The 22,435-nt window shown below is 36.4% G+C and overlaps 1 protein-coding gene across 1 annotated transcript in view; it reads left to right on the top strand.

Moving 5' to 3' along the window:
• The first annotated feature begins 216 nt into the window (after window positions 1-216).
• The window catches only part of LOC132148844 (retinoic acid-induced protein 1-like), a 48,774-nt gene continuing 26,555 nt past the window's right edge, over window positions 217-22,435 (top strand). Inside the window, exon 1 of the mRNA XM_059557586.1 lies at window positions 217-380. The gene's annotated coding sequence lies outside the window, so the exon portion shown is untranslated. The remainder of the gene's footprint in view (window positions 381-22,435) is intronic.

Here is a 22,435-nt window from a genome sequence, read left to right as displayed (position 1 = left end):
GCTTGCGGATGGGCTGCGAGCCCCCCTGAGCTAATTCCATTATACATTCCATCTGGAAGTAAGAGAGGACTGCCCTCTAATTGCTTTCTTATCCCCCTGAGCCCCCTTTCTCTCCTTTACGCTCCTTTCCTCTCCTCCAAACAGCACCCCCAACCCCGTACGGCCCACCCCCAGCCCCCGCCCTGCTCCGCTCCGAACATGGCAGCAAAGGGAAGGTAGAAAGTGAAATAGACCGAGTGCGACTACACACGCAGGAGAGAGAGCGAGCGAGAGAGAGAGACGAGTCTGCCACTGACAGGGAATATCTGCCATTTTCCTCGTTGCAGGAGGCTGCAGCCCTGATCCAGAGGACCGGGATCCAGGCACAGGCACCGCCGCAGGTAGAGACCCATGTTACTCCACATTTGAGGGGCTTAATGTCAGTGCGAGCGGATGGATGGATGGATGAGTGCTGGGGGAGTGGAGCGCTGCTGTGCGTCTCCACAGCTGCATGCATGGGGACAGGGGGGCGTGTTGGAGAACAGGATGCCCATGTGTTTGCCGTTGTCCTCCGAGCCTGATCTGAGATCAGTTTGCTCCCGTGCGAAACCCATTCCAAAAACTACAGCGCTAGCAACAGATAATATATGAGAGGGTTATATTCTTTACACATTGTGTTCATGTCAACACTGTACTTACTATGTAGTACAAGCTCATACACTCTTATACACAGCTCATACACAGCTCATTTTAATATTCTAAAGAACCTTTTTTTTTCATTTTGTGGAATGGAAAGGTTCCATTGATGTTAATGGTTCTTCGTGAAACAAAAAAGAATCTTTATGAGTGTTTTACCAATAAGAAAGGCATTCAGTCTAGATGTGAATCATGCTCTGTATTTATGTATGGATATGCAGCTGCAATAGAGCAGAGCTATATTTAGACGCATTATGCATATTCAGTATGTGCCTTATATAAAGACCTGTGTTTATGTGATACTATGAGGATGATTTTGCGATTGAGACGTTCTAGAATGTGCTAAACAGGGGCTGCATGTTGAGTCGAAATCAAGAGGAACAAAAAAACTTGTGCGTTTGTGCCATACTCGGCATGCTCCTGTGTTTATGTTGACGACACTTCATGCATATGCATATGATAGCCTGTGTTTATGGGATACTATGAGGACAGTTTTGTGTTTGAGACATTCGGTAAAGCATAAAGGTCTGTTAACATGCATTCAAGGGAATTCATACTGTGTGTGTTATTTTGCATGCACCATGCCCTTGATCAAGAAAGCTCAGGGGTAAGACAGCTCTAACCTATTAAACGCTGCACTGAGACTGCAGTGTCACAGCTGACTGATATTGATGCTCTGGACAGCCCCCCTCCGCAAGAATCCATTTAGAGACGTGTGTGTGTGTGTGTGTGTGTGTGTGTGTGTTGGTATGTGTGAGACGGACAGATACGGAGTGGAGAGAGAACGCAGAGGTGTATGAAGGAGGGGGAGAAAAATGGAGGGATGACATGAATATGTGAGTGAATTAGAGAGAAGGCGGAAAAATTGATACCAACATCTGTAATAGCATACTAGATGGAGGAAAAAAAAGGTGGCAACTGTATTCCCAAGGTTAAGAGCATCACTCTGCATGTAAAACAACCCAAGACATCAGCAGACAAGATCATGTGCCAAACACACACACACACACACACATGCAAGGGGGTGGGCGGTATGATCACAATCTTATCACAATCACGCTATGAGTCATTTTGCATTTCATGTAATTATAAATTAATTTTTTCGTAATATATTATTAGTATTTGTCATAATTCATGATAATACAGATAAATATAGAATAATCACTGTCTACTTTTTGATAATATAGGAAATTACATAAAATTTCACAAGTGTATACTTATTTTAATTTATTGATTTCACATTTATTATTATTATCATTGTTATGTATTTGGAACTTGATGGATACAAACCAGTAAACTGCCAACAAAAAAATAAATAATAATAATTTTTATATTTGCATTCTTATTTTTTTATTATTATTTTTTTTTTTTTTTCAATAAAATAATCCCTAGATATTTAATATCTACTGAGCCCCACACATGGCATGCAGGAAAAAATAGTAGGCTAAATCAAGTGCACGATTTTCTATTTCGTTCCCTCGGATTATAAATTGTACGCACAATATACTAATTTGTTTCCTCGATTTGCTAAATTGTGCGCAAATGTGATTTATAAATTATACATTTGTGATTTATAAATCGAGGGAACAAAAAGGTAAATCGTGCACATGATTTATAAATCGAAGTTAACAAAATAGTAAATCGTGCACACAATTAATAAATCAAGAAAACAAATTAGTAAATTGTGCACACGATCAAGGGAAGAAATAGTAATCATGTGCACATTTTAATACATCAAGAGAACAAATTAGTAAATCATGGGCACAATCTATTTTTTTTCTTGCATGTCATGTGCAGGGCTCCATAAATATCTAAACAAGATGTATTTAATTGAAAATTATTCAGAATTCAAAATAATCAGACAATTCAGAGAACATCTTTTTACTATTTTTTCTTGACATTTACTTTCTTATTTAAAAAAACCTCTCATATTTTCTTAGATTTTTGCTTAAAATAAGATTTTATAAATAATTGAAACAATATATAAACAGTATAATGCTATATTTAGCTAATCCAGTAAATGTTAATATATTTTCTCTTTTTTTTCATCTCACTTCATTATTTCATATTTTTATTTAAAACTTGTTGACAGAAAGCAAAAGATCGGATTATCATAAATGAATTAAACATCTTGCACAAAAGTACAAACAGCATCACAAATAAACACAACACGCAAAACTAAAACTAGCATTATAATGACTTTGAATTCTGATTGGATGAGCCATATTGAAGCTGCTGCAAAATAGCTGATATAAACACATCAAGTTAATTCTATATTAATGCAGCCAGTTTTGATGTTGGTTGGCAAAACCCAGTTACTTCCCTTAATAACACGTTCTTTGTCACTTGTTTGGGACACGACATAATCTCATCACTCTCATGTGTACTGAAAATAACCAAATGCAGTCCTGTCTACGCAAATACAACATTCAAGCAAAATATATAGTGGCTGACAAATTTCACCATTGCACAGTATATACCATCATGCCTCCCAGCTCTACATGGTGCTATACTGCATTTTGTCAGGACTATACTGAATGTAGCATGGAGACTGATGCAATCCCCTGAAACTGTCACACACCTGAGGGTCAGTCAGAGAACAACCATGAAAAACTGAACGAAAGAGAGAGAGAAAGGGAGATCGGAAACCATCGCCTCTTTCAAGAATAGAAGGTAATAGGAATGAAATTAGATAGAGGCAGGGGGAGGAGTAGATGGAGAGAGACAGAGACAGACGGATATGAGGTGAAGAGAGGGAAAGACAGCACCCCTCCCCCTTCCGCTGTTTTCTAGGTGCGAGAGTCCTGAGCAACAATCTGGCACGGCTCAAAACAGATCCATTAGGTCAGGACGGGGCAGAGCGCGCAAGGGAGGAAGAGAGGAGAGGAGCGATGGAGGAATTATTTATCTCCAGATGCTGCTGTCTCTGCAGCACTAGGCTCAGCAGTCTTGCTCCTAAAGAGCGGAGAACAGGAAATGAACGGATGGAGAGAAGAAATAAATAAACAAACTGTGTACACAGGCAAAAATACTGATTTGTTTAAAGCTGATGTGTGTGATTTCTCCCACAGTAATAGCATCAAATGGATATCAAAAATACTTATTGTTTCCAAACTGGTTTCCATAGCCCCACTCCATCTGCTATTGGCCAAATTAAACAGACACTGCCGCCTTAAACTCAATGTCGTAAAGTAAATATTGCTGTCAGGATGCTTAAACCACAATATTTTGGTAGTGTCGCAGTGTAAACCACTTGCTTATGGCCATCTCTCTGCATATGCTACGATAAAAGACAGTATTTCAAAATAGTCATTTAAAATTCTATATTTATGCACACACACACACACACATTTTTAAGAAAAAAAACACAGTTTAATGTAGTAGATTTCTGTTTCAAATAAATGCTGTTTATTTGTCTAAGAATTCTTAAAAAAACTGTATTATTGTTTCTACAAATATTTTCAATATTGATAATAATAATAATAATAAATGTTTCTTAAATAGCAAATCAGCATATTAGAATGATTTCTGAAGGATCGTGTGACTTTGAAGACTGGAGTAATGATTCTGACAATTCAACTTTAACACCACAGGAATAAATTACACTTTAAAACATACTGAAATAGAAAATAATTATTTTAAAGGTGTCATTATATGCATTGATACAATATTTTACATTGTTCTCTGATGTCCCCAGAGTGTACAGTATATGTAAAGTTGTATCTCAAAATACCTCACAGATCATTTTTATAGCTTCTTGAAATTGCCACTTTTTGGGTATGAGCCAAAACGCTCTGTTTGTGTGTATGTCCCCTTTAAATGAGAATGAGTAGGTGCTCCCGTCTCCCTTCCAGTGTTGCCAAGTCCATCGTTTTCTGGCGGAATTAGGCTACTTTAACACTATTGCCGCGGGTGCGTTTCCTATCTGCTGGAGGGTTTTGTTTTGAAAACCTGGAGACCATTCTCCATTCTCAGAAGAGTCGCAGAGCTTCAAGAGCTCATGCTCGCAGGTGCACCTTGCTTCCAAACGCAATTTTTAACTACCACATTCCTATTCATGATCATTCTGGTAGCACGTGAAGGCAGCATTAGTGAAAACAGGCAGAGACAATGGTAGCTTTAGCAACATTAGCCTTACAGAGAGCTATGCAGCTCTTTTGGAAAACAAAATATGATGCGTGAAGGTTACTTTGTCTGGTGTCTGGACTTTTGCACATAAAGCATTGGTATTGATCCCTCTTTCAGAAGCAATATTTGCACAACTCCAGCGCTGAACTGACCCTAGTTTGTGGACAGTCCGGTGTAAAATGTTGAAACAAAGTATAGGACTTTTCCATTTTTTCCCGGGACATTTCCTTCGAAAATGAAAGTTACCCACCGTGTCCTCAGCAGTCTTTGGAGACTCCTATGTTCGTTGGTGCATACCAGCACACAACACTTTTGATGGCTCTTTGGCGCTGACATTGTGTCTCCAGCTACAGCAAGAGAACAGTAATGGCGGACTGCAGCTTCTAACTCAGGGCTGTGTATGAATATGCTAATAGAGCAGACAACATTGCTAATGCGCGGGACTTTTACCGACTATGTCGGCATAGTTTGGAACCGCTCATGTGTAGAGAGACTGTTTATGATTTTTTGGAATTATAAAACAATGCGTGGGTGGATTTTTACCATTATAGGCTGGTTGTTTTCACACAGCTGTGTTCAAACACCTTGGAAAGTTAATGTTAATGTACGCATATTTGTGAACCATATACAACTAAAAGAATAAAGCAATAGAGAAACTGTTCTGAGATATCAGTTAGATAACACATTGTGACACACCAAAACTGCTGTGCACCACTTACAAGATTTTCTGTGACATATGATAAGATTTGTAAGGGTAATCAAAGCAAAAATGGTTCTTTGGTGGCTAATGGTGTAAAGTTAATAGAAAATGTGTTCTGTGTAATCTTGAGGTCTCTGTTTCTGAAGTGTGTATGTGCGTGTTTGTGTATGTGTGTGGTTGTGCTTAATGAACTCATGGCCTGTTGTTTATGTTTGTGTGTGTGTTTACGGCCCTCACCTCCACATGTGTCTGGATATACACATCTGTGTGCATTTGGGAGCGTGACGTATGGCGTTGGTGGTATAGCACAGTTAAATCGCTTGGATGTCATCCAGCTCGGAGGAAGGACATATAGCGTGTCTCCAAATAGATCCAGCCTTCATTTCCACTCCACAGTCACTGTATTTACCAGTCCACTGGCCCAGAACGCTAGTGCACACACGCATGCGCACACCTCACACACAAACATGCACCTCACGGCTGAGAAACGATTCCTTAATGAAAGAGCGGTTCTTACGATTTCTTATTAAGGAGTAATGTTTCCAGTGCTAATACCATGGCTTAGCGGTTAGCAAAACTGCTCCGAAACTGCAGTATTCATGTGGGTAATGCGTGTTCGATTCCAGTGAATGTTCTCCTTTTCTGTTCTTCTGACATTTGTGGGTGGTGCTTGCCTCCTGGCACAATGATAGGCCGCAGGTTCAAGCCCCCACAGAGAAAGAGTGAAATCATTTCCATGTGATTTATTTGCATCCCAATTCTGACTGTATGAGATCCATACCACGTCCCCTCAGGAGAGACCAGCTGCGCAGTCCAATTTACCTCCTTGCATCAGCACATCCTGGCCTAGAGTGCGACACTATCAAGGGCACCTACAGGTAGACGCTGGTGTGAGATTTTGGGTGGCGATGGTTGATCCCCGAAGCTGCTTTCGGACGCCGCAGAGCAAATTGTGTGTGATTTTTAACGACTCTCAGGGGCCGACAACAGATGAGAGGGTGGTTTTAAGCCAGGCTGTTGCAGATGAATTTTTTCTTGCCATGATCACAGAAGCACAAAAAGCATTTGAAAAGTTCTGCAGCTTCAAACAGCCGTTTGAATTATATAACCGTCAGAAGGAGGGCGAGAGGGAGAGACTGCGCTTAGCCTAGCGTTAGCATCAAGGCCCTCGCTATAATAAAGACCACACAACAAGGTGCTATAGTCAAAACGGGCTCTGCTTTTGAAAATGAACCAAAAACTAGTGCTTTCATAGCACTACAAAAGCTGACGAAGTTGAAAAAGCGTTGGTTTGATTTGTGAAGATCTCATAGCTTTTTTTGAATGTCTAGCTGCTGCATCAAACAGCCTTCACCTATCAGGGGCAGCGTTTGTGTGTGTTGAGGAACATGCATGTGTGTGTGTGTGTGTGTGTGTGTGTGTGTGTGTGTGTGTGTGTGTGTGTGTGTGTGTGTGTGTGTGTGTGTGTGTGTGTGTGTGTGTGTTGGGTGTGGACGACAAAGACGATCTCTTCATCATGAGACACATGAGGAGTGACAGTGCAGTAAAGTTGGCCATGAAAACACACCTCACAAAATGCTGTTAAACCTCTTGAATAGTGCAGAAGATATAATTTCTCTGTCCTCTTTTCATTGTACTTCAAACATCTTGTTCTTAATTGCAATAAAAATATCATTAAAACAATAAATTTACTTGAGAAGCAAAACATACTTGTTTTCAGAACGTGCATCTTGAATACAATTTAGTAATATTTATGCTTAAACCTGAAATGCTTCATTTATTAGATATCTCAATATATTTCTAAAACTATGATGTACTCCATTTTTTCTTTTTAACATTTTTACAATTTATTGATTTTATTCTATTTTATTGATTTACAATTTATTTCGTTTTCAAATTTATTGAGTAAATTCTAAAGCTGTGAAATCATTGAAATATGCCTTATGAATTGGGTAAATGTAAAAAGAAAAAAAAGGATACTGAGTATGCATGTACTAAACGACATTTAGTACTATGAGCAATAAAACTGATTTTACACACTGTAAAACCTGATGTAAAACACAAAATAACAATCAAGTTCAAAATGTTATCTTTTTTGCAGTTGTTCAGTTTGTCCAGCTTCTTGCTTTTAAAGAAAGTGATGATGATTAATAACTGTAGTTCTAGAGTAGTTATGATGCTAATAGTAATTTCTCAATTCTGAAATATTTTGATTGAAATTATATATATATATATATATATGTATTCGGCATTACTTTTTGTGAAAAAAAAACTTGAATGTTGTACAATGAACAGTATTCTCTTTGGTATGTGAAGACTTTATTAAGGTATTATAGTTTTTTATTATTGTGGTATAAAAACTACAAATAAAAAAAACACTGATTCATTTATTTAAGTATTATTTTTTATCAGATGTTTTACTACAAAACAAATATAAAAAATTTTTAACCTACTGATGAATCAGACTGCAATGGATATGGAGGACCAAACCTACAGACAGGAAGGAAGGAAAGGAAGAAAGAAAGAAAGAAAGAAAGAAAGAAAGAATTACAGTAAAATAAAAAAGAATTATTCACTGGAGCTCTGCAAGGACCACAGAAAAGTAAAAAGAAATAAATGATTAAATTAATAAATGATTTAATAAATCTGGAAATAAATACTTGTGGGAATATAAAATAAATATGAAAAACAAATAAATGTATGAATAAATAATTAAATAAATATAAAAATAAATACAGAAGCTAGTAAATAAAGGAAATAAAATTGTTTTATCAAGTCATTTATTTCTTTATTTTTCTATTATTACATATACTTATCTATCTGTCTGTCTGTCTGTCTGTCTGTCTGTCTGTCTATCTATCTATCTATCTATCTATATTTTTTAACTAAATAACTAAATTAAGGAAAAGAGTGAGAAAAACACCCCCCCCCATCTGTAAATGATGACAGATTTCAGTCTAAGAAAGTAATGTAATTTTTATGCATTTAAATGCACTTTTTGACTTTTTTTAAGTGGCTTTTTATTACATTAATATTATTCTTTTTGCAAGTATATGGCTTCTTCTGATTCTTCATGATTGAAATGATTTCTAATGGGGAAAAAATATCATCTCTGACAGTTTAGCTGCATTTTACATTTTAAATATAGTAAATTACAACATTATTATAAATGTGTAATTACAATATGTGCAATTACATATAAACCACATATAAAGTGTACTGAAAAATCACTTTTATATTCAACTATTTTAATTTAAACAAAATTTCAGCTATAATACCTTTACATTTAATTGTAAAGAACATCATTAAATGCATGAAAACATTCCATTCAGTTCACACTGAGTGACAAGTATTTTTTAAAGTATGTAAGTATGTTATGAAGTGTACTTATTCACAAGGAAACTCATTTCAAAGAAGACCTTTGGGATCATTTGCACCACTGAATCATTCCCATTAAGGCTAAAAACATGTATTAGGTAAATAAACTAGTTTTTTTTTTTTGTTTCACACATATATACCTAAATATATATAGGTATATATTGGTGCAACTTTTAGTCCACCCAAAACTTTGGTCATTATTTATCCTTGTGTTGTTGCAAACTCGTAAATGTGAGTAACCAAAGCATTAGCCATTGACTTCCATAGCATTTTTCTTTCCTATACTTCCATACTATGGGGGTCAATGGCTACCAGCAACTGTTTGGTTACCAAAATCCTTCAAAATGTTATTTTGTGTTCAGCAGAAGAAAGAAACTCTTGCGGGTTTGGAACAACATTTAAATGATGACAATTTAGGTTTGAACTGTCCCTTTAATTATGAAAGATTGTTTTTTGTTTTTTTTTGCCTTTCAATTTGCATTCAAAATCCACTTAGCTAAAAAAAAATCTGAGGGGGCACGAGGCTTCTGAACTTTCCTGTGTGTGAATACAGGCCCCCTGCCAGCAGAAAACAATGCCCTCGGCACTTTACCATCGGCAAAGACAATGGGGAAGCTGTGCTGGCGGCGCTGATAATGGCGCAGGCGTGCTGCCGGCAAACACGCTACGTCAAAACAGAGTGAAAGAAAGAAAGAAAGAAAGAAAGAAAGAAAGAAAGAAAGAAAGAAAGAGAGCCCACTGCAGATGAAGGGATGCAGAGAGCAGAGATGTCCAACACACTGCCTGTCTGACTGGGTGATGAGTGTGTCTGCAGATGTGTGTGTAATTATGACTGTGTGTAGGCTGGAGTGCTTCCATCGCCTGGGAGGGCCCATCAAAGCGGACGCCATGAAAGCTGGAGTGACAGAACAGACCCCTCCTCTACAGAAACACACACAGGCACACTAGATAGTCAGAGAGCACACTGCTCTTGTGCTCTCGGCCGTCTGATGCTAACTAGCCACACTTCCTTTATTAATGTCAGTCATTCTCCGGACACACTCCCGCTGCAGTTAGTCTGTCTGGACTCATCCGCTCACACACTAAGACATGCAAACAGAGCATTTCATTTTCTGTTGGCCGTCTTAGCTTGTCTCTAGACTCCTCTAACACCTGCATCCTGCTACAGGCAATCAGGGTGTAGAGCACTGCACAGTCTTACACACAGACCAAGACTCACAAATGTGAGGTACTGTGCTTGAAAATAACATGCTACAGTACTACACATACTACTTCTGCAGTATGCATAGTATGCATGAAGAGAGTTAACCTACTTAATTTACCAAAGTGTGTAGTATGCAAAAACTACTGCCATGGTTAGAATAGCATACTAACCTACTACTCATGCTATTTCTGCAGTATGCATTATGTAAATTGTGCATGAAAGGAGTTTGTATGCATTGAATATCAAAATAACCTACTGCATTTACCAAAATGTCTTGTATACTACAGTGTACACTGCCATTATGTTTAGAATAGCATGCTAACATACTACTACTCACACTGTTTCTGCAGAATGCAGTATGCATATTGTGCATGAAGGGGGTTTGTATGCATGAAATACCAAAATAACACTCTACATTGGAATACTAAATGGAATACTAAAGTAGTCTAATATATTTACCTAGTAATTGTGTAGATAACAACAGAGCACACTGCAGCTGTCTTGGAGTTACATACTAGCATACTACTATTACTTTTGCATGTATGTGCGTATCATTTTCTTTATGCAAGGAATACTCAGATGACCTGCTAAATTTGCTGAAATGTGCACTATGCAACAGAGATTCCTGTGAGAAATAATGTATCCCATAACGCAATATGTTCACCTTCCTTCCAGTGTGATGAGTGAACAAAAAATAATTACAGACAGAATTTTTAACACATTTTTTAACCCAGTATATGGTGCCAAAATATATATTAACACAACATTTCAATATAATTATTTTCATTTCTAAAATGATAATGTGAAGGCACTAACGTGCTACATGATGAGGTCATTACTCATTATATTGTTTTTTGCAGTCTATTTTTTGTACCTACTTTTCAACCTACTAAAGACTAGTCATCACTAAATTAAACATGCAACGTGCAACAATAATAGCATTCTGCTGTTTGAAATGTTTAGTGTTGCATAATGCATACTGCATACTATTAAAAAAACAGCAGTATTCCATTCCATACATATCATAGACAAACCATACTAAGTGGCATCTCTCTCTCTCTCTCTCTCTCTCAGTCACACACACACACACACACACCTTTGTACTGGACAGATGAGAGTGTGCCATAGTCTGTGTGTGTTTACATGAGAGACATGCACGTCTGAAGACATTAATCCTCTCACTGTTTTCATATGCAAGGTTTGAAGTGCATGCACACACACTCAGAATAGCTGTATGTATCATGGACACACACACAAATTGCAAGCTCATTCAGGTGTGAATACATAAATACATCTTCAGAGTTTAGGCACTTGCGTTCACGCACATTTAAAGAGACGCGCATTCGAATGCACACACACACACACAGCAGCACTAGAGACAGATGTAGAGGCGGGGGGGAGGCAGAGCAAGCGGACGGATGGATGCGTGTGTGTGTCTTTACGTTTGTACACTGTGTGTGTGATTATGTGATGAGGATGTGCTCTGTTGATAGATCCTTGTGTGTGTGTGTGTGTGTGTGTGTGTATGTGCGGTGGAGAGGTGTGATGAGAGAGAGGTGAGTTGGGCTAAATGAAGTGTGTGTTAGTGTAGATCTCTAATAGGAGAGGGAGGCAGACAAATGGGGGGTCTAAATGATTAGTGTGTGTGTGTGTGTGTGTGTGTGTGTGTGTGTGTGTGTGTGTGTGTGTGTGTGTGTGTGAGTGTGTGGAGAAAGGCAGACAGCATTACCATGGCTTCTGTGAGTCATACTGAAGCTGTGCAAATCAATTCAACAATAATCCACACAAACATCATGTTCATCGCACATACACAGCCATATGAACAACACACACTGTTCAAATAAAGGTTTAGCTTTTATTTTTATATTAGTGCTCATTTTAGGTTCATGTTATTATTTTTGTTACGAGGTTTAGTCATCTTTTATTAATATTTGCCCCCCCCCCCCCCCAATATTTCTGTTTACCTTTTATTTTTATTTCAGTTTAGTCATTTTATTACTTCAACTTAATCTTATGTCAGTAAGTTGCCAGGGCAAGATTTCTTATTGGTTTAAAAACCTGCTTTTTATTAAGAGCTATGTAAGTGGCAGATGTTTTTCAGGTCAGCGTCTTGCTTTCTTTAAAGCACCAGAGAATCAAAAGCTCTTTGTAAAATCATCTTTGGTTTTATGAGAGACCGCACAGCAAACAAAAAGTTAAAATACCTTATCATCTACAAAATAATGCCCTAGCAACCAGCCTAAGAGCTGACTAGCACTTTGAACACCTTGGCAACCACATAACAACCAGCCACAACATCATGATACTGCATCAGGTTTTTCACAATCACAGTACTACCTTTTTATAACATTAAAACATAGTTGCTAAAATGTTCAATAAAACATAATTAGAATACATTTATTATTAAAATTATTATTATATAAATTAATATTTTGGATGGCATTTCTTAACAATACTGTTCAAAAGTTTGGGGTCAGTAAGTGTTTTCTGAAAGAAATTATAATTTTTATTCTGAAAGGATGCAATAAATTTATTAGAAGTGACAGTCATTTATGTTACAAAAATGTCATATATCTATATCAAATAAATGCTGACATTTTATTTTTCTATTTGTCAAATAATCCTGAAAAAAATATATATATTAAGGTTGCCAAAAAAATGAAAGGAATATTAGTATAAGTATATTAGACTGATAAGTCTGAAGGATCGTGTGACACTGAAGACTGGAGGAATGATGCTGACCATTCAGATTTAACATCAATGGAATAAATTACACTTTACAGTATATTCAAATAGAAAATGGTTCATTTAAATGATAATACTTTTTCACAATATTACAATTTTTACAGTTTTTTGATCAAGTAAATGCAGCCTTGATGAGCAAAAGAGATTTTTTTTTAATCTTGCAGATCCCAAACATTTAAATAGTATAACAAAAGCATTGAACGGGTTGTATGATGTTTCTTGGTTTTATTTGGCGTTTTTGCACACAGGCACAGTCTGACGCTTGTGCAGCGGCCTACAGCGCGGTCAACGTGAGCGTGTGTGTGTGTGTGTGTGTGTGTGTGTGTGTGTGTGTGTGTAATGGAAAGGGAGGTAGTTGCACACACTAATATTACTCTGCCTTCACTCCACGTCTGTCTATTTTAAAACCACACATCTTCCCTTTCACCCTCTGCATCTGCCTCTCTCTCTCTCTCTCTCTTCACTTTCTATTTGACCCTTTTGTTTCCATCTCCCCTTTCTCTTTCTTCATCTCATCTTCCCTATTTCTATCTATTTTTGCGATAACAATTTCTCTCACGTTCCCCGCCTCTCTGTCTCTCTCTTTCTCTCTTGTGCTCTCTCTATGACCCTGTCTCACTCTCTTCCGCTCTCGTTCTCTCATCTAGCTGCCAGTTTGAACACTAAGCATCTCTCATGTGCATGCACCCCACCATCCCTCTCTCTGATTCATTCCTCTCTTCCTCTATCTCCCCATTCTAAATGTAGCTCTGAAACCCTATCAGCCCAATACGATCATGTATTCAGTGTAATGCTGAGAAGCACACGCTGGTCAGAGAGCAGAGGGGGCTGATGGGAATAGAGGTTCGCCGCAGCTTTAACACAAAGCAGCTGATTTCAGGGCAGATGTAAATAACTAAATCTGGATAAATAACATGGATAAATACCTTTTCATGATCACTTCATATAGTATCATCAATGAATAGATATTATAAAAAAAGATCAGAAATATATTTTATGCTTTAGAGATAAAGAAATATACCTATACAGGTTTGGAGTGACATGAGGATGGATAAATGATTTTGAATTATTTTTCTTTAAAGGAAATACACCTTAAATAACAACAAGCAGAAACTTTCTTTGCAAAATATGTGAAACCGTAGCCGTGTTGATAATATTTTAAATTAGCTTTCATGTTTATTTTCCATTTTAATTTAATTAGTTTTTGTAAATTCATGTTTTTGTCATTTTTATTTTTTTTTACTTTAGTTTTAGCTATTATTTAGTTTTAAAATTGATTTCAGTCGAGACAACAGGGTAACTGATGACACAATTTTCATTCTGATTAAATATACTTCAAACAAAACAATGTTTATGAAAAATGTTTGTTAATTTTTTTATACTATTAGTGTTTTTATTAACATTTTGAATAACTATTCATATTTTCATTTTACATTTTTTTTTGTAACTTAGCTCTTGACATTTTTATAATTTTTTATATTTCTACTTAACTTTATTTTTATTTTAGTTGTAGTTTTAGTCATTGTAATACTCTATAACCTAATCTTATTTCATTTGCCGAGACAAAAGTTCTAGTTATGCCTACACTTTTTTAAAGCTCACGGTTTTCATCTAATATTTATTTTTATTTCAGCAATATTTCAACTACCGAAACACGTTTTAATAGTTTTAGTTTTAGCAAACCAGAACCAATATTATTATCAGCATAACTTAGCATTTTAGAGCATATACAATATAGTATCATATAGGCGTTGCTTAGTGTCGTTGGTCTAAAGTAGTATAAAAAGAATATTATAGATTGTATAGTATTTAGTAAATACAGCAGAGGATGGGTTATCAGTTGACTTTAATATGTTAACAAAACCCCTTCAGAATACTGAGTGTGTGAGTCAGAAAGACGGCTCAATCTCATTGCTCTCATCAGGATTTCATGCTTCGTTTTACTCTAACTTTGTCTTTAATTATGTCACTTAAGAGCAGAAGCGTTCTTTTACAGCGAACTGAAATTAAAATACGCCTCCACAAACTCCACTGTCACAAGCAAATCATCAGCTAAAAGCAGCCCAAAACAAAAGGAGAATGTGGTTTTCCAGGTCTCTCTCCGTCCTTTAGCATCTGTAGCCAGCTGTGTCTCGTGGCCATTAGCATTCTGTCCTCCCCCCATTTTCCACGAGCCAAGCCTGAACCCCACCTCCACTCATTCACTCCATGTTTTCTATCCGTCCATCCTCCCACTTTGATCAATCCAGCCTCCGTGCCGCTGAGAGGCCAATGTCACAACATCCTTCACTGCTTTCTTTCTAGCTCGCCACAAAATCACTCCGCACGCACTGTTCTTTCTCTCGAGGGTGCCATGAGACATGTGTTGTTTGCAGAAAGTGTAAAATATCTGTATGATCAGGTGTTCATGGTACGACTCGTGAATTTATTGTATCTTCCATGTACGTTTTATAACTGTGAAACGTACTGTTGTTGTACGTGCAAGTGAGCATGAACACTTTAAGTCTGTGATGTACAGTATGTGAAATAGCATGCTGTAAATCTTCAGACAAAAGTATCTTGATGACATTTGTGTGATGCAGTATGTGTAGGCATGAGAGCCGCACATGCTGGCTGTGAGAATTAAAGTAGATAATTGTAGCCTGATTAACACTCAAGCAGCTTCAGGTGGAGCAGTGTACATGTGAGTGAAGTATATGTAATTGTATGGTGTGTGTGTGTGTGTGTGTGTGTGTGTGTGTGTGTGTGTGTGTGTGTGTGTGTGTGTGTGTGTGTGTGTGTGTGTGACAGAGTAGCCTAGTTTCACAGTTGGTCTATATACTGAGGTTGTATCCTACTATACACCACCAGAGTGGTTGGTTTTAACCGGTTTGGGATTTTGGGATTTGGGATTTCACTTTTAACCTTACTATTTATTATTCTCTCAGGTTAGGTGAAGTAAGTTGAGTCTGGCCTAAGTTCAAAGCGTTTCATACTTACAACTTAAGTAAAACACTATACATCAAAACCTTGGTAGGCAGTTTTAGTAATCAATTACATTTCTTTGAATTGTTTACGTTTCTTCAGTGGTGGAGGAAGTACTTAAGTTTAGTACTTAAGTAAAAGTACAACTACCCTGCAAAATATATACTTAAGTAAAAGTATAATTACTACATCAACATCTTACTTAAGTAAAAGTCATAAGTACATACTTTTAAATTTACTTTAAAGTATTTTTTTAAGTAAAAGTACAATCAGTTGTCTCAATGTCTGGGCTGTTCAATTGTAACAATCACAAACAATATCTATTGTGTACTGGAAAGAGTTGTTGTGCAATACTGACACTGTAAAAATCGGGTTATTTACTTATTACTCATTAAATAATAATTAAGCTAAGCCAATTATGACATACAATTTATTTTATTTTTACTATACTATTAAGAGCAGTAAAAAAAACTCAAAAGTACACAGGTGAGTGTTATTCTGAACACTTTAATCAAATTTGTATGACCAGTTTATTCTGCTCAACAACAGTTGCTTTAGTCCTTTACCTTGGCCTGCATGGGGAAAACGTAGCTAAAACTGCATTTGAGGCTTATACTCCATTCATTACAGAAAGTCCAAAAGCATTAGGCTAATAATGTATAACACATTAGAATGAGAAAAAAATAAGCACCAAACAAAATTTGACAAGGGTGAGTGCTTCTCTTAAAACATGCAAGCAATATTGCTATTTAGAACTCTGATCAACCTAACATTAACAGGACAAAAAAAACAGAACCTATGTGAAAAACAATGAAGTCAATATAAAGGCAGATGTTACGATTGATTAGCAGAAGAAACTTCTGTCAAAAACATTAAAAATAGTAATGTGTCCAAACTTTTGGCCTGTACTGTATATATATATATATATATATATATATATATATATATATATATATATATATATATATATATATATGTATGTATGTATGTTTGCAAATTCTAAAAAATGCCACGATATTGACGAAAAACAACTGTCATAGTGCAAAATTGTTCACAATCGAATCAAACCAAGATATAGTTTTGCCTGCATGCTTACTTGTGAATGTCAACTAAATACCCAATGTTGAATGGTAAAGAAGCTAGGGGCCGACGCCGTATAAAAAGTTTGAACATTTTTTCATCGAGTCAAAACAAACAGCTATTTTAGCCAACTACGAATGTACAGATATAGCAGTAGTTTGCTCATCTCCAAAAATGTAACGTACTAGCAAGCTATCGTCCCTGCTGTGCTAATAACCAGCTAAAGAAGTTGCCCTGTTAGGGTACCACTAACTTACGTCAAACAAATATTATACTGGTGTGATATTTTTGTTATGTTGACACCACGAGTTCTTTGACCAATCAGATCTCCGATCTGTTTCAACGTGCATTGGCCAGCAACGCCAAAACGTCAGTCGGACCAAAAAATTTTTTATGCAAGATTCGGAAGGATGTAACGACACGCATTTTAATAATGTAGTGGAGTACAAAGTACAGATAATTGCTGAAAAATCTACTTGAGTGAAAGTATAAGTATGCATTATTTTTTTTACTTAAGTAAAGTATAGATACGTAAAAATTTACTTAAGTACAGTAACGAAGTACAAATACTTCGTTACATTCCACCACTGCGTTTCTTTTTATAATAAACAAAAAATATCAAGGCAAATAATACTCAACGACTGAAGTATAAAATAGAGTAATCACAGATTCAATCAAAGTTCGCTCCTCCTTCTCATAGGTAGCACACACATAACTAACAGTTATTGTACGACTCTGACATTATAGTATTGGTTTTAAAAGGTAGATTTAGATATAGATCAGATAGGCCTAATACACAAATGGTACAACGATATGGTAAGATTTTCAATTACACTACTGTATGAATTACATTATATCTTTGGTCTCTTGTTACTCTGCATTACTGATTTAAACATGGTAACATAGCATGCACACTAGCAAAGCAAGCTAACTAACATTACTGTTCAATTTTGGGGTCTCTTCTGCTCATCAAGGCTGCATTTATTTGATCAAAACACAGTAAAAATCAGTAATATTTTGAAATATTATTCATACTTCAAATAACCTTTTCTCGATCAGAATACATTTTAAAGTGTCAGCATCATTCCTCCAGTCTTCAGTGTCACATGATCCTTCAGAAATCATTCTAATATGCTGGTTTGATTTATTATTTGTTGAATAAATATGGTTCAAAAGAGCAGCCTATATTTGAACAGCATATATTTGAAATAGGAGTCTTTTATAATATTATAAATGCATTTACTGTCACTTTTGAGTATTAAATGTGTGTATTAATTTCTTTCAAAAAGAGAAGAAGAAAAAACTTTCTGAGCCCAAACTTTAGTATGGTAGTGCATGAACAGTCATTTATATATATTTTTAAATGTACATCCTTTCCATTCAAACATTTCAGATCTAAAATGGGTTACAAACATTGTCCAAAAGGTCAACTACAGGTTGATTTTGTTAAATAAGTTCTTGTGAGAGTGTATAAGTGTGATAATGAGTCCAGCTTGCGTAAGAGTGCAGCTGAAGATGACCTGTTTTAGTTGACTCCCATCTCTCTCTCTTCCAGCCACAGTCTAAAGGTGTTGTCACTTGTACTTCTAGCAGCAGATTGCATTCCAAGTGTGAACCATGTGGTTTGCGGCTTCATGCTCATCTTCACTTTTCTCTTGACCTGTTCGCCTGCTTTCCTTGAATAGAGAGAAATAGAGAAAAGGGATGGGCAGTGCATACGAATGCTATTGTGCGCGAGGCACATTACATCACTTACATCTGTACAATGATCTAATCTCTGTCTGTTTCTTCCTCTCTCTTTCTCCTCCATCCCATTGATTAAATCACTCCATTTTCCTGGCACTTTTAAATATGGACATGAGGTAAAGAGGTGGACCGCTGCGGATCGAGCCAAGACTGAGAAAGAGAGAGGATGAGTGAGATGGGGAAAAGGTGGAGGGTTTGTTGTTGTGCATGCATGCATCAGACGCTGGCATGTGTCTAACATAGGAAAATACACTTCCCTGCTTCTGTGAAACGAGAGTCGGGATGACATCACTTTCCTCACAGCCGAGAGGTAGAGTGAGACAGATAGCGAGATGTACGGGAGAGAAGAAAATCACTTTAAGTACATCTCCCTGCTCCTCACATCAGTAATGGAGGTGCTATTTGTGACAGGATTCTGGCTTCTTTACGCAGTCCCTTCTCAATATCCATCGCTGACAGAGCCATGGTCACTGTCGAAATGTGTCTGTCTCACACACTTTCATTGTAGAGTTTCTGAGCCCTCAGCCTCCGATGGCATGCCCAAGGACTCTTTTTGGACTATATAACCCGATTCAGACGGGGCACGTGCATATAAATCACAATTAAATGCACTTTTATATGTGTTCCAGAAGACAAAGGCTTGTTTCCATGGTACCAATCTGCTAAATGCTTTTCTGAGGAAGAACTAAACACTGGATTTTAGAAAATTTGTGACGCTCTTGAAGTGAGATTTTTAAAAGACGTTTATAATTGAAAGCCGATATCTTTGTGCACACCTATTCAGCTTGTTACTTATGTCCAACAAATGTACTTACACCTAAGTGTCGCGTAAAGATCAAACTAACTGTGGCCCTGTCTCTTCCTGTCTAAGTGTGTGGCTAGAATAAGTTAAAAAGAGAACCTGGCTTAATTCAAATGATTGTCTGTGCATTTGAAAAAGGTCGTTTGACACTTGAGAAAATAAAATGCACTTAATTTGAGTAAATGTGCAGTGATTTAAATCTTAAAAATATATTTTAAGAACTGTACTTGCAATTAATTGTACTTAAAAAGAGTACACTGTTTTAACACACTTAAGTAGACTTTTAAGTGCACTTTGTAATAATCTTAAATTCAAAGTTTTACTTTAAAGTACATTTTGAATCATTTTGTTTGAATCTTTTTTCATTCTTTATAAAATACATTTATTTGGTGTGTTGACTAGCGCATGTAAAGTACTAATTTTAATATATTTTAATATAATATAATGAATCATGTGATATTTTTAACTGTAATGTGTTATTCTGTATTACATTTAAACTTATATTGTAACTCAGTTGAAACTTCATTACAAGTGTGCAGGTACAAATAAATTTAAATACATGATATACAAGTTTCAAAGGAAATGACACACAATTTATTTTGGTTCAGCAGTAAACTTAAACCATGTTTTAAAGACAACAGAATTAAATTCAATCATTCTTAAATTAAATTCTATCATTCTTAATTGGATTTAATATAAATCTTTGTAAATGAATTGTAAATAACATACATTTAATTATCTGAAAACATTACATTCAGTTCATATTTAAGTATATTCCTTACAATACATAATGTCCATAATAAGCAATCTTAAAAAAAAGAGAAAAAAAACTTCAATACTTCTTTTTCACAACCTGATGAGCGTCTCCTTTAAATGTTGTCTTGTTTCCACATTTATATCCGGATTCTAATAGTGTTTACGTTTATTTAACTTAACCTTTTTCTCGGGAGATAGGTCACAGATTAGATTTAGTATTCATGAGGTGATGCATTGCGTCAATGGGAGACGACAGTGTGATGGCGCTGATATGAGGCTTATTAGTGGGAGTGTTTGTGTTTAAACTTCCTCCTCCTCTGCTGGAGCAAAATGTAATTACTGCAACTCTACTGCACTGCACTCCCAAAGACCTCACACACACACACACACACACATGCACACACTTGCCAATGCATGTCTTTATGTGTGGTTCTGTTTAAGACATTGTCAACATGACACCAGCCAGCATACATCAATAAACACCCCTTTCTCTGGATCAATTCTCAAAACTGAAAACAGAAGAGAAAAAACAAAACAATGATTGTCCTGCTTTTTATGACCCCATACAGGGCCATGCTCGAAAAAAAAAACTTTCTGAAACTTATATGAACCCTGAAGGAGTGTATCACATAACATCCAACTCATTTTTTGTAACTTTGGTCTTGTTTTGCAATGCATCTCTTCAACAGTGTACATAAGCCAGAATGCATGAAATAGCATTAGACCTCTCCTTTAAAAAGTACTAAATTACAACTTAATTGCAAGTTTTTAATTAGAAATATATTTAGAAATTAAATAACATGGCATTGTAATAAGTCAGTGCATTCAGCAGTACATATAACCAATTAAATTAAAAACAATAATCCTGTTTAGTCGGTCAAAAAGCACTCTCGAGCTGAACTAATTGCATTTATAGTACATTTACACTATCATAATATATTTAATTTAATTGTAAATAACTTGCAATTAAGTGTACAAAAACATTACATTCAGTTCACACTAATTGAAAGGATATTTCCATAATAAATGTTTTTCTTAAAGTATACTTCTTTTTCACAAGGTACCAGCCTTTTGAGACTTGCAACACCTTGCTGTGGAGATTTGAATGAGAATTGGTCTGGGAAATGCTGGCTAATAATGCTAACTTAGCGTTTAGCGTATTAATGAGGCTAGCCTTGCCATAGGGCTCACAGAGGAGGCTCAGAATATATCCTTAGTCATAAGAGCAATGTTCCAGCTTATTGACTTATGCCTGATCCAGCCTGCCTCAGAGCTGCGGTGGCTGTCTGCTTTATTGCTGTTCACCCCTCCTTCCCCTCTTTCAGATATTACACAGAGAGAGAGAGAGAGCGAGAGAGAGATCACAGGGGAGATGTGGCTGCGCTGCTTGGATGGATAGACAGATGCATTGATAAGCACCAGCACTGAATGTCCAATCACTTCTCTCTCCCTCTATTGAGTCCCCTCTCACCTCATTTGTCCTTGTACACAGCATTAAAAGAAACTTTGTGAGATGTGATTAATTGTGATGAATTATTTGAAGCTCTGATATTTTCTGTCGAATAGCTTTGACAAAATCCTTTGGTAAAAGTAGCCCCTTATTAAAGCGAGTCAGTGAACTAAACCAGCTAAGACAAACGATCCTCCAAACACTCTTAAAAACATAGCTTATATATTGACATGGTTTCATGAAGAACCTTTAACATCCAATATTCAGCATATTAAACTAAAAAATAAATGTGTAAGAAAAATCTACTTAAGTCAATGTACACTGCAAAAGGTTTGGTCAAAAAACTGGTTTTATTCAAGTCAAAAATACTACTTGACATCGCTGAACCCTATATACAGTTATTTATACTAACAAAATGATTTATTATATGTTAAATAAGATTAAAGCTCTTTAAAATAGCCTAACAATTGGAGGTAAGCATTTTTTTACAGAGTCGTTTCTCAAAAAATAAGTCACATTAGGGTCTCACGTAAATAGTTTTGAAGGCTGTTTCGATATTTGTACTGGAAAACAAGACAGAACTACTTATAGAGACAATGAGTTTTGGAGTGTATAGGCTATTCCACTTTGCCCCTCTCTGTTCGCCCCTTTTCAGATTTCACGAGGTCTGAGCGCTCTCTAATGTCTTTGTGTCTATTAGAAGGTATAGGTCGAGGAACCACACTGACACCTCTTTTGCTTTTGTGCACCGGACCCAAATTGCCTCCATTTTTGAGGCGAGAACTTGACAGGAGAGAATTAGAGGTT

Source organism: Carassius carassius, chromosome 9 (genome assembly GCF_963082965.1).
Source record: "Carassius carassius chromosome 9, fCarCar2.1, whole genome shotgun sequence".
Taxonomy (NCBI): Eukaryota; Metazoa; Chordata; class Actinopteri; order Cypriniformes; family Cyprinidae; genus Carassius; species Carassius carassius.
This window is presented reverse-complemented; position numbering and strand designations above follow the sequence as displayed.